Source organism: Pristiophorus japonicus, unplaced genomic scaffold (genome assembly GCF_044704955.1).
Source record: "Pristiophorus japonicus isolate sPriJap1 unplaced genomic scaffold, sPriJap1.hap1 HAP1_SCAFFOLD_45, whole genome shotgun sequence".
Classification (NCBI taxonomy): Eukaryota; Metazoa; Chordata; class Chondrichthyes; family Pristiophoridae; genus Pristiophorus; species Pristiophorus japonicus.
Window position 1 is genome coordinate 2121347 of NW_027254352.1, and position 12110 is coordinate 2133456.

General features: G+C 45.9%; 2 non-coding genes across 2 annotated transcripts; both read right to left on the reverse strand.

Annotated features, from left to right (window-relative positions):
- Positions 1–1070: 1070 nt before the first annotated feature.
- Positions 1071–1143, reverse strand: trnav-cac (transfer RNA valine (anticodon CAC)). Its single transcript has one exon. It is a non-coding gene; the product is annotated as a tRNA-Val (tRNA).
- A 10282-nt stretch (positions 1144–11425) lies between these two features.
- trnav-cac (transfer RNA valine (anticodon CAC)) lies at positions 11426–11498 on the reverse strand. The gene has a single exon. It is a non-coding gene; the product is annotated as a tRNA-Val (tRNA).
- Between the last annotated feature and the right edge of the window lie 612 nt (positions 11499–12110).

Sequence of the window (12110 nt, forward strand, 5' to 3'; positions counted from 1 at the left end):
GACTGATTCCCGGGATGGCAGGACTGACATATGAGGAGAGACAGGATCAACTGGGCCTGTATTCATTGGAGTTTAGAAGAATGAAAGGGGTTCTCACAGAAACATTTAAAATTTGGATGGGCGGGACAAGTTAGATGCAGGAAGAATGTTCCCGATGTTGGGGAAGTCCAGAACCAGGGGACACAGTCTAAGGATAAGGGGCAAGCCGGACTGACATATGAGGAGAAACTGGATCAACTGGGCCTTTACACATTGAAATTTAGAAGGATGAGCGGCGATCTCATAGAAACATTTAATATTCTGATGGGACTGGTTAGTGCCAACTTTAGCTCAGCCGTTAGTTAGTAAAACCAACTTTGTGAAAAGTTTGAATTTGTCTTAATGTAGTCGCTGCCTGGTGTTTTTGTTGTCATTTTCAATCTCCTTCTTTCACACTGAAACAAATGGTAACCCTATTTGAAAATTAGGAATGCGAGATTTTTAGAGAGCATATTTAAATGCTTCACATAAACATTCTGATCACGACAGCTGCCGGGGTTCGATTCCCAGTTAGAGAAGTAATTTTGCTACCACCGTTTTTAATTAAAGTGAAGTAATTTAATTAAATTCACAGATGACCCAAAGCACTTCAGAGTGGTGTCAAAACAAATGACTTGGTAAATAGAAATAAGGAATGTCAGAAGTTGGATTTGAGTTTCTGGGATGGAGTATAAATAACCCTCTGTGCACTGGAACTGGGAAGGGTGAATAATGAATGAGTTGTTCCCGGGTTTGAAATGCGGCTTTTACGTGCTGGTATTAACCGATGGCATTGTTTAGCAGAATTAAATAAATGCTAACATGATCATTGAGGGACAGTCGAAACTTCAACAATTTAATTTTAATAATTTGTGAAACTTGAATCATTGAGGAAGTTTTATTCCCTTTCTGATTATACACACTCTGTATTTTAGGAGACTGGTTTAAAATGTTCGTTGCTCATCATGGAATCAGAGAAGTTTACAGCACGGAAGGAGGCCATTGTCACATGATCAATGAACATTTAAAACCAGTTTTTGTTTCAGAAATAATGTTTCTGCCCGGGTTTGAACCGGGGAACTTTCGCGTGTGAGGCAAATGTGATAACCGCTACACTACAGAAACTGGTGACTAGTTCTATGCCCAGAGAGAAGTGTTCAGCAACAAGCTGAAATACTCAATCCCTCTCTCTGCAAAAAGTTCCTTTCACAACATTTCTCTCACCGGAACTGCACCAAACAAAAATATTCCTTTCAATTGTGCAAATTATTTTCGTTTAACTTTTATTTTGCTTTCATGGGATAACATCGTTGATGAATCGATGATCTTCTTTTGCACAATGAAATAAATGCTAATTGAGGGAAAGTCAGTCGGTCAATGATTGGTTCTGTGCTCTGCATGTTGGTAATGTCGCCAAGGTTATCCAAAGATCGGTGGGAAAGCAAGTTGTGAGGAGAACACAAACAATCTGCAAAGCGATATCGATAGGTTCAGTGACTGGGCAGTAATTTGTCAGATGGAGTATAATGTGGGAAATATGAGGTTATCCACTGTGGTAGGGATAATAGTCAGGCCATCCTGACTATTCAGTGCTGTGTGTGGCCACCTGCAGGTTGATGTTGAACTTTTGTGACCTGTCACATGAAATAAATGAGGGCAGCAGGCGTATCTGTGCCTGAAACCGGGGAAATAGTGAGAGAGACCTTGGAGCAAGGGTGTGGTTATTGCCAAACAGCAAAGGAAATATTAATTCTGGAATAAAAGTGTCTGAAAGAACAGTGATCTCGACCTGATTTGAACACACTACCTACGGATCGAGAGTTAGACACACTACCGTTGCGCCACGAGGCCTACACAGTGAGCTGGAGATGTTCGTCGAAATGAAAGTTCTGCAATACAAGGGGCTTGGAAATCAGGAGAACCAGATTCTTGGTTTGAAGTTCGAGATAAACCCAGGGTGCGAAGCCAACTGGCCCCTGGCAGCCATCAGCGACACGAAAATGCAACTTAAGCAGTACTGGCAAGCTCAGTGGGGAGAATATGAGACTCTTAATCTCAGGGTTGTGAGTTCAAGCCCCAAGTTGGCCGATTTCATTTCCTTTATTTTTTATGTTGCTTTTCCAGGAAAACATCATTAATTAACCCATAAATTATTTTGCACAATGAAAGAAATGCGAACTGAGGGAGAGTTGATCATTTAATCATTTGTTCTATTCTCTGTAGAAGAACACAAGAACCAGGAGCAGGAGTCGGCCATTTGGCCCTTCGAGCCAGCCTTCTTTTGCACTGATACAAATTTAACCATGTTTTTAAATGAGCAGTGCGAGATATTTAGAGGGCACCTTTCAATGCTTCACAAAACCATTCTTTCGTGACAGCCACCCGGGAACGATTCCCGGCTTGGGAAGTAACTTTGATATCACTGTTTGCAATTGAAGTGGGGTCATTTTATTAAGATCGATGGATGTCCCAAAGCACTTCAGAGTGGTATCCAAACAAATGAGTTTGTAATTAAAAACACTGAATGTTGGGGGTGGAATTTGAAACCACGCCTCCAGAGGAGACTGCGACCTGAACGCAATGCCTTATACCGCTCGCCCATCCTGACTGTTAGATGCTCCAGTTGCAAGTTATTACACTGGAAAGTTTCAGAACGGGAACTTTTTCAGTGTTGCTAGAAGGTCCAGTGACCGGGATATCCTCTTCCCCGGGGTTTTCCTGAGCCTGTGCTCGGTGTACGGGGACATTTGGCACGGGTCCGAGGTAGCTTACAGTGTAGGCTGCTTGCAATCTTCAGGTGGTCTCTTACCAGTGTGCTCAATTCTTCAAACGACTTGCTGGCTGGATTCTCGGGTGCCAGCAGGTCCTTCATTAAAGCCTATGTTTTCGAGCCACAGCTGGTCAAGAGATGGGCTCTTCACTTGTCTGCCTTATTGTCGCCTAACCATTCTTTGGTTACAAAGCTTTGCTGGAGCCTTTCTATAAAGTCCTCCCAATTATCTCCAGCATTGTATTTTTCACCTGAGCCGTTGGTCACCATTCTGTGGATTCTGTAATCCCATTACTCGTCGCCACTGTAAAGTCCTGACCCTGTAGTACAGACTCACACGAGGCACATACTGAAGTCAAGGTCACTCAGGACCTGCACCTTTATTACACAGCTCTCGAATGCCGCACTTGCCTGAGACCTGTCCTTATATACCTGTCTGGGAAAGGTATACAGTGTCTCCTGCAAATGCACCCCTGGTGGTAAGGTAAGCTTGTGGTTACAGGTCATCTCTGGTTACAGTCATGTATGGCAAGGTAAGGTACAGTTATGTACAGTAGTGTGAGATACATGACAGTATTGGTATTTATGGTGATTACAGCAATTAATAATCGTCTCACAGACCTCAATTATTTTAATGCGATGAATTGATCGAGAATTGAAACCAGGTTGGTGCGCCAGATCTTACCCCTCGACAACCAGGGAACAATTACGATACATGTCGATATATTTATATATATTTATATATGAACCTGAATATCAACGTCTACCTACCGAGACCTCGTGGTGGAACGGTAGTGTGTCTAACTTTGAGTGACTGAAATTGTTCCACATTGACACCCATTTCATCTTTTGTTCCCTTTTAAACACTAGAAACTGAGACAGGGGAATAAATAGAGAAGCCAAAGCACAGGGATATAGACAAGAGGAAGAGAGAAGGGGATAGACACTGTCCCCACCCAGAACTAATGCAGAAACCCCTCTGCTGCGCTCGGGGTGACCATCCACAGCCTGGATACATTAACGTCCCAACAGCTCATTGACTGTCGGAGTGGGACCGTGCGGTGCTTCAGAAGACAGGTCGAAAAAGCGATGTCACTGATTCCGTCACATGTGCTCCTCCGATCAAGAAGAGCAACACACTAAAAATGTTTCAATACTGGTTACACCTTATCTTCACATTTGTTAAACAGTTGGCTCGTTGGTCTAGTGGTATGATTGTTGCTTTGCGGTTGATACTGGAAATTTGCAAGAGGTCCGGGTTCAAATTCTGGGCGAACCCTCAGTTTATCCAAGAATTTTGAAGTTGCATCGAACTTTTGCAAAGAAGGACTTGCATTTCTCCAACACGTTTCAGGAACTCATGATGCCCCAAAGCGCTTCACAGCCGTTGAGTTGTGTTTGAAGTGTTGTAATGTGGGGAAAGATGTGCCCAAATCACCCCACACGAACCGCAACTCTTTGCGAAGGAGTTCGGTGCCTCAGGGAATTGGACTTTTTATCAATGAGTTCTGCTTGTACCTGCGTTCAAGCTTGAAACAGTAACTGGGCTTCCATCTCACGGGAGCAGCGTGCAGCGGTTAGTGTGTAGGTGACCAGGTTGATGTGCGCTGCTTTCAGTCTTTGAAATTTCACCAAACAAAGAAACGGTGAATCCAACTGTCCCTGTAAGCGAAGGATTGAAGGGATCGTTGCTCCAAACAGAGCTGGAACATGCGCAGTGCAGGAATAGGTTCCGCAACATTAAATATCAGAGTTATTAAGCAGACAATAATTAAACATACACTTAACAGTACTTACACCCAAACAATGCGAATGTTAGCCGAAGAACTCAAACACGTTACAGTTCCCAGCTCGGTGTACAAATTGATCAAACATTAATCGGATTCTAAACTATCTGTTCCAAATGCCACATTTTATATCTTTTCCTTACCCCTGCTACGTGACAATTTAAACTTTTAATAGTATTACCTAACACAAGTGCCCAACTTCTGATCGAAGTTCATTAACCTGAAACGTTAACTCTGTTTCTCTCTCCACAGATGCTGCCTGACCTGCTCAGTGTTGCCAGCATTTACTCTTTTTATTCTCCAAACTTATAATCAGGATATCACTTCCCTTGTCATCTAACTACACTCCTTCCTGATATGTAGCCTTGTCCTACAAACCAGGCTCCTTTCGGATGATTCAGTCATTCATTGGAATTATAACTTCTTAATGATAACAATTATATGAAGTATGTAACTGTGTAATACTTGCCACCAGAGGGCGCGACTGTTGGACTCCTAATGGCCACCTGCCCACACGTGCACGGCCAGTATAAAAGGTTGGCTGCCATGTTGTTCAGGCACACTGGTGTTGTAATAAAGAAGACTAAGGTCACACTAAGTTTAGCTCACAGTACTCAGCCTCTTGGGAGTTCTTCTACACACAACAATTGGCGACGAGTAACAGAATTCGAACTTTCACGCAACCATGGCTGCTGTTGGAATATTAGAGAGATCCATAGAGGATGATGTTTGGGAACCCTTCGTCGAGCAGCTCGACCAGTAGTTTGTGGCCAATGAGCTGGAAGGATACACTAACATGGCCAAGCACAGGGTGGTTCTCCTCACTGTCTGTGGGCCTAAAATATACAGCCTCATCAAGAATCTGCTCACACCGACAAAACCAACGGAGAAGGAATATTCAGAGTTGTGCACACTGGTTTGGGACGACCCCAAGCCGAAGGAGAGTATCCTCATGGCCAGATATCGTTTTTACACGCACCATCGCTCCGGGACCAGAACCTGGCAGATTATGTCACCGACCTGAGACACCTCGCAGGACCTTGCTATTTTGGAGCTGCGTTGGGGCAAATGCTGTGGGACTTTTACGTGCTTGGCATCAGCCACGAGGTCATTATTCGAAAGCTGCTGGCTGCTGAAACCCGAGACCTGAGCAGGGCCATCGCGATCGCCCAGGTATGCATGGCCACGGACGATAACATCAAACAGATACCTTCTCAACATCGATGCTCACCGTCAAGTACTGTGCATAAAATGATGTTGCTAGCTGGCCGAACTGCATATGGCAGGGTCTATACGTCTGTGGCTGCAAGATCTGTGATGACTCAGAGTGCGCCATCGGGGGTGAATGTGAATCTATTAGCACCGTGTTGGTGCTGCGGGGGTAATCTTTGGGCCCATCAATGTCGATTCAAGCACGACCTGTGCAAAGACTGCACAACGATGGGGTACCTCCAGTGAATGTGCAAACGTGCTGTGACATACCACGTGGCTGAAGATGATCGATCCGGCACGGATCACGCAGCACTGGTAACTCACCCCGAGGAACAAGGACTCCCAGGTGCCGGTGGGGATGCTGCATTTTATCAGGGAGGCTTTGAGGGTGTGCCCGAAACGTTTCATCTGCCCACCTCGGGCTCTCTTACCGTGTCGGAGTTCTGAGTTGAGCGCATGCTTAGGGAGTCTCATGTTGGGCATATGGACAATGTGGCCTGCCCAGCGGAGCGTGTCGAGTGTGGTCAGTGCTTCAATGCTGGGGATGTTGGCCTGAGCGAGAACACTGATGTTGGTGCGTCTGTCCTCCCAGGGAATTTGCAGGATATTGCGGAGACAGCCCTGGTGGTATTTCTCCAGTGATTTGAGATGTCTGCTGTATATAGTCCATGCCTCGGAGTCATACCGCGGGGCAGTTATCACCAGCGCCCTGCAGACCATAAGCCTGGTGCCAGATTTGAGGTCTTGGTCTTCAAACACTCTCCTCCTCAGGTGAGCGAAGGCTGAGCTGGCACACTGGAGACGGTGTTGGACCTTGTCATCGATGTCTGCCCTTGTTGTCAGTAGGTTCCCGAGGCGTGAAAAAGGTTCCACAAACGTGGATGAGGCACTTACAGCATTCCTAAATATAGCACCCTTATTCTATTCTCTTAAAACAAGTTCCTGAATTCTCGGCTAGCTATGTAGGTTAGAGCTGTGGTTTTATCCTAAGATAGATTCGACCATAGTGTTTCCATAGTGTAGAAGTTATCACATTCGCCTCACACACGAAAGGTCCACGGTCCGAAACCGGGCGGAATAATCTTGAACACTTGAAAATGGGCCGAATACATGACGCCTGTTCGTAACTCTTACGTTCTGATGATCTCTTGACCTTTCACAGAAGAACAAACTCTCCTCTGAACATGCATGAGAAAGCTCCAGAAAATATTTCTTCCTGAGGTGCTTTCGCGTGTGTGGCAAACGTGTTAACCATTACACTGCGGAAACATCTCCACTTTCAGCACCAGATTACCAAAATTAAACCCAATGAGATCGGGATAAAATATATGATTGATGGTCTACAAAAGAAGGAACAAACCTCAGCACCAGGTCAGACGGAAATGTTCAGCGAGCAGGTGGACTGATGAATCGCACTTTTAAGGAGTTTGTGGTGACAAAATAAATTGGTTCCACTTATTGTTTAAATATAAGAAATGGCAGAACTAGGACATGAACCCACATCTCCAGAGGAGACAATGACCTGACCACAGAACCTTAGACCGATCGACCATCCTGACTATTCAGTGTTGTGGGTGGCCACCTGCAGGTTGATTTTGAACTTTTGTGTCCTGTCACATGCAATAAACGAGGGCAACAGGCGTATCTCTGCCTGACACCGGGGAAACAGTGAGACAGGCCTTGGAGCAAGGGTTTGGTAATTTCGACACAGCAAAGGAGATATTAATTCTGGAAGAACAATATCCAAAAGAACAATGACCAGTGAGCTCCCTCTATGCTGACTGGGAATGTGTTGGCTCACCTTAAACAACTTCTGTCCCACACTGAAAGTTCTCAATCCTTCTCCTCTGCTGCCCTTTACAGAAATGTAACCAATCACCCAGCCATCGTGTTCACTTCCACATCCTCACAGAGGGGCCACAGAGGCTCCTACCGTCTCCCCGCGATCAGCGAACTCACCCAGTTTACAAAATTAAACCCCAAACACGTGCCTGGCAAAGGGCAGGAGAAGCCAGATCGTCTGTAAGCTCGGTCTATCATAGAAAGTATTGGTATTGATGGTGATTACAGCAATTATTAATCGACTCACAGACCTCAATTATTTTTATGCGATGAATTGATCGAGGATTGAAACCAGGTTAGTGCGCTGGATCTTTAACCCTCGAAAACCGGGGAACAGTTACGATACATGTCGATATATTTATATATATTTATATATGAACCTGAATGTCAATGGTTAGCTACCTAGACCTCGTGGTGCCCAAGGTAGTGTTTCTAACTTTGAGTGTGAGAAAAGCTTCCACAGTGACACCTGTCATGTGTCCTACATGGTTATTGCTTGTAGTATTACAAGGTGTGCACCAGAGGGCACTGCAGTGGGAGACTTGTAGCATACCTGTACAGGTGTGCCTGGCCTAGTATAAAAGGCAGTCGACCAGGTGTGATCCTCACTCTGTGGTTATCAATAAAGGACTAAGGTCACTACAGTTCAAGCACGACACATTGTCTCGTGGAGTCATCATCAGAGCATCTGAAGGTATAACAATTGGCGACGAGATTACGGACCTTCACACGAAAATGGCTAACCTTGGTACATTGCAGCAGTTCGCTGATGGTGATGATTGGGAAGCCTTTGTGGAGAGGCTCGACCACTTCTTCACAGCAAACGACCTGGCAGGTGACAACCCGGTCACACTGGCTGAAAAGTGCAGAGCTATCCTGCTAACAAGTTGTGGGCCCACCGTCTGTGGCCTCGTCAGGGACTTGCTGGCACCAATGAAGACAACGACCAAGGCATACGAGGAGCTTGTAACACTGATCCAAGAAAAACTCAAGCCCAAAGAGAGCATCCTCACAGCCAGAGAGCAGTTTTATACACACCGACGGCCCGAAGGCCAGGAGATCACAAAATATCCTGCAGACCTCAGGAGGCTGGCGGCACCGTGGGATTTTGGTGACCACCTCACCGAAGCACTGCGGGATATCTTTGTCATCGGAATCGGCCACGAGGGCCTACTTCATAAGCTACTGTCAGCGGATACCACAGTCACACTGCAGAAGGCCATCTCCATGAGCCAAGCATTCATATCCTCGACCTATGGCTCTCGGCGGATGACTCATCCTCAGGACTTAAACCCGGCAAGTACTGTACACAGAGTGGTGCCTTTTAGAGGCTGGACTGTAGAACGTGAACCTTCTCAGGGGAGAGAGAACAGGCCCCCGAGTCCCTTAACTCAAAGTCCATGGTCAGATCAGCCATGATCTTATTAAATGGCAGAGCAGGATCGAGAGGCCGAATGGCCGACTCCTGTTCCTATTTTTTATGTTCTTATGTTAATCATTTAAGGAGCTTGAATCATTGTTGACATTTTCTCCCCTATCTGACTTTACACACTCTGGATTTCGGAGACTGGTTTAAAATGTTCACTGCTCATGCGACAAGGAACCTGGGGCGACTTTTGTTCAATTTATTTTATGACAAAAGTAGTCTCCAAAATAATGTTTCTACACGGGTTCAAACCGGGGACCTTTCACGTGTGGTTCTCCACAGTGGTGGAGGTTGTGCTCGAGTTTAAAATGGTGCATTCGATCCACTTTGAAAATGCATCTACAACTACGAGGAACATTTTGCCCATGAATCGGCCCGCATAGTCGACGTGCACCCGCAACCACAGTTTGGTAGGCCAGGGCCAGGGGCTCAGTGGAGCCTCCCTGGGGGCATTGCTGAGTTGGGCACAAATAGTGCATCTTCGGATGCAGAGCTCCAAGTCCGCGTCAATACCAGGCCACCAGACGTGGGAGCTGGCTCTGGCCTTCATGAGAATGATCCCCGGGTGCTCGCGGTGGAGCTCTGGGACAAATGACTCTCTGCTTCGCAGAGGCACGACTACTCGGCTGCCCCACATCAGGCAGTCTGCTTGTCGTGATAGCTCATGCATGCTGCTGTGAACGGGTTTTAATTCCTCGGGGCAGGCATCACGAGCCCCTGCCCAGTCACCGGTTAGGACACATCTTTTTACTAAGGATAACGTGGGGTCGCTGGCCGTCCAGGCTATGATTTGGTGAGCTGTTATGGGCGAAACTGTGGACTCAAAGGCATTGATTGCCATGACTATCTCACAGTCCTGTTCGTCAGACCCTTCCGTGGTCGCCAGGGCTAGCCAGCTGAGCGCGTCGGCACAGTTGTCTGTACCTGGTCTGTGCCTTATGGTATAGTCGTAGGACGCCAGCATGAGTGCCCACCGTTGGATTCGCGCCGAAGCATTGGCGTTTATTGCCTAACAGAAACTTCTGGTACAACAGCCCCAACAGAGGGGAGCTGACCAGTGAGCTCCCTCTGTGCTGATCCGGAATGTGTTGGCTCACCTTAAACAACTTCTATCCCACACTGAGGGCCCAAGTTTCGGGTGGAATTGCTCCTAATTTTTTGGAGCAACTAGTTTTGTTTGGAGAATGTTAGAAATTGCAATTCTCGGATATTACTTTGCTCCAGTTCTACTGAATTAATCGAGATTGGCTTCAGGTAAGGTATTTTTTTCCAAAAGGGGGTGTGTACAGCCACTCAGGACTGTTTTGCAAGTTTAGGCAGTGATAACTTACCACAAACTAACTTAGGCTGGAGTAAGTGCCCACTTTTTAAGTTCAGAACAACCTTACCTAGAGGTAAGCTCAGTGCAGGGACAGCCAGAGATGGGGTGGGAATTAAACACAAAAAGGACTGAAGCATTAAACACCTCACTTAAAATATCCAAAAACCTCTTTTGATGATATCTTGCCTTATATCTGCTGAATGAGGATAGTTGCTTCTCTTTTTATAAATAAACAATGTAGCCTCCCGGCTGGGGAAGGCACATTTCGGCTGCTTTCAGATGAGCTGTGAGAGATTATTAAAGGGTCCGAGGGTCCTGTAGCCCCCCACACCAGAATATCCTCCCCCCAGGGTTTTCCTCAGCCTGTGCTCGGTATACGGAGAGCTTTGGCTCGGGTCCGAGAGAGCTTGCATCCCAGTGATGAACAATAACCCTCTGAGCTCTGGAACTGGGAAGAGCGAATAACTAATGAGTTGTTTGTGGGTTTAAAATGCGGCTTAGATCTGCAGGTATTAACCAAGGCAGGGGCTGTGAGACATTGCATAGTGTTCAGGTTTAATCACAGCAATATCCGCAGTCAGGAGCTAAAAAGGACGAAGAGCTGAAAAAACACAAGAAAAAAGCTAAGAAATGTCAGCAATTGTGGTAAACTCTTCAATGTGTTTCCTGCTCGTTGAGTGTTGCGGCGCTCACAGAGGGAGAACGGATTCAGAAAGTAACTCTTTCATTCAAAATCTTTAAAATAATGACATGCAACGAATTAAACTGTGTGTCGGGGGATGGGGGTGGGTGAAGATTATTTGTTTTATTCCCCATTCATTAACCGACAGCGTTGTTTTGTAGAATTGTTACTGAGGGTCAGTGGAAACTTCAATAACTGAACTTTAATCATTCAAGGATTTTAAATCATTGATGACGTTTTCTCACCCATCTGACTTTACACACTCTGCATTTAGGAGATGATTTAAAATGTTCAGTGCTCATGCGACAAGGAACGTGGGGCGACTTTAGTTCAATTTATTTCACACCAAAAATAGTCTCCAAAATGATGTATCTGCCCGGGCTCGAACCGGGGACTTTTCGCGTGTGAGGCGAACGTGATAACCGCTACACTACAGAAACGCGGTGTGATTCAAGTAATCTCAGGAATATAACCAGAGCTTTAACCTACACAGCTGGCATACTTCAGGAGCTGGTTTTACGAGAAGAGAATGATGATGCGATATTTAGGAAGGCTGTGAGTGTGGCAGGAATTGATCTCGTGTTTCCCAGACTTTACACATAGGAACAGGAGATGGCCATTTAGCAGCGAGTGGTTAGGATCTGGAATGCACGGCTTGAAAGGGCGGTGGAGGAAGACTCAATCTTATCTTTCAGACGGGAGTTGTATAAGTGTCTGAAGGAAAAACAATTGCAGGGCTACGGGGGAAGGTCGGGGGAGTGTGACTCGCTGAGAGTCGGCACGGGCTCGATGGGCCGAATGGCCTTCCGTGCTGTAATCATTCCATGATTCGATAAGTTAGTGGCACATTTCATAGTGTGGGTGGGAGCACAACATTGCAAAGGGACATGGATTGAGTCGGCAAAACTAGAGGCATCTGATTCAGGAGATTCGCGGGGTGCAGAAAATAGGGTGTTTAATGACTTTGAAAGGAACATTTTTGTTTTGTGTCGTTTCGGTCATTGAAATATTTGTGAAAGGAATTTTTTGCAGAAAGGGATGCAGCATTTAAC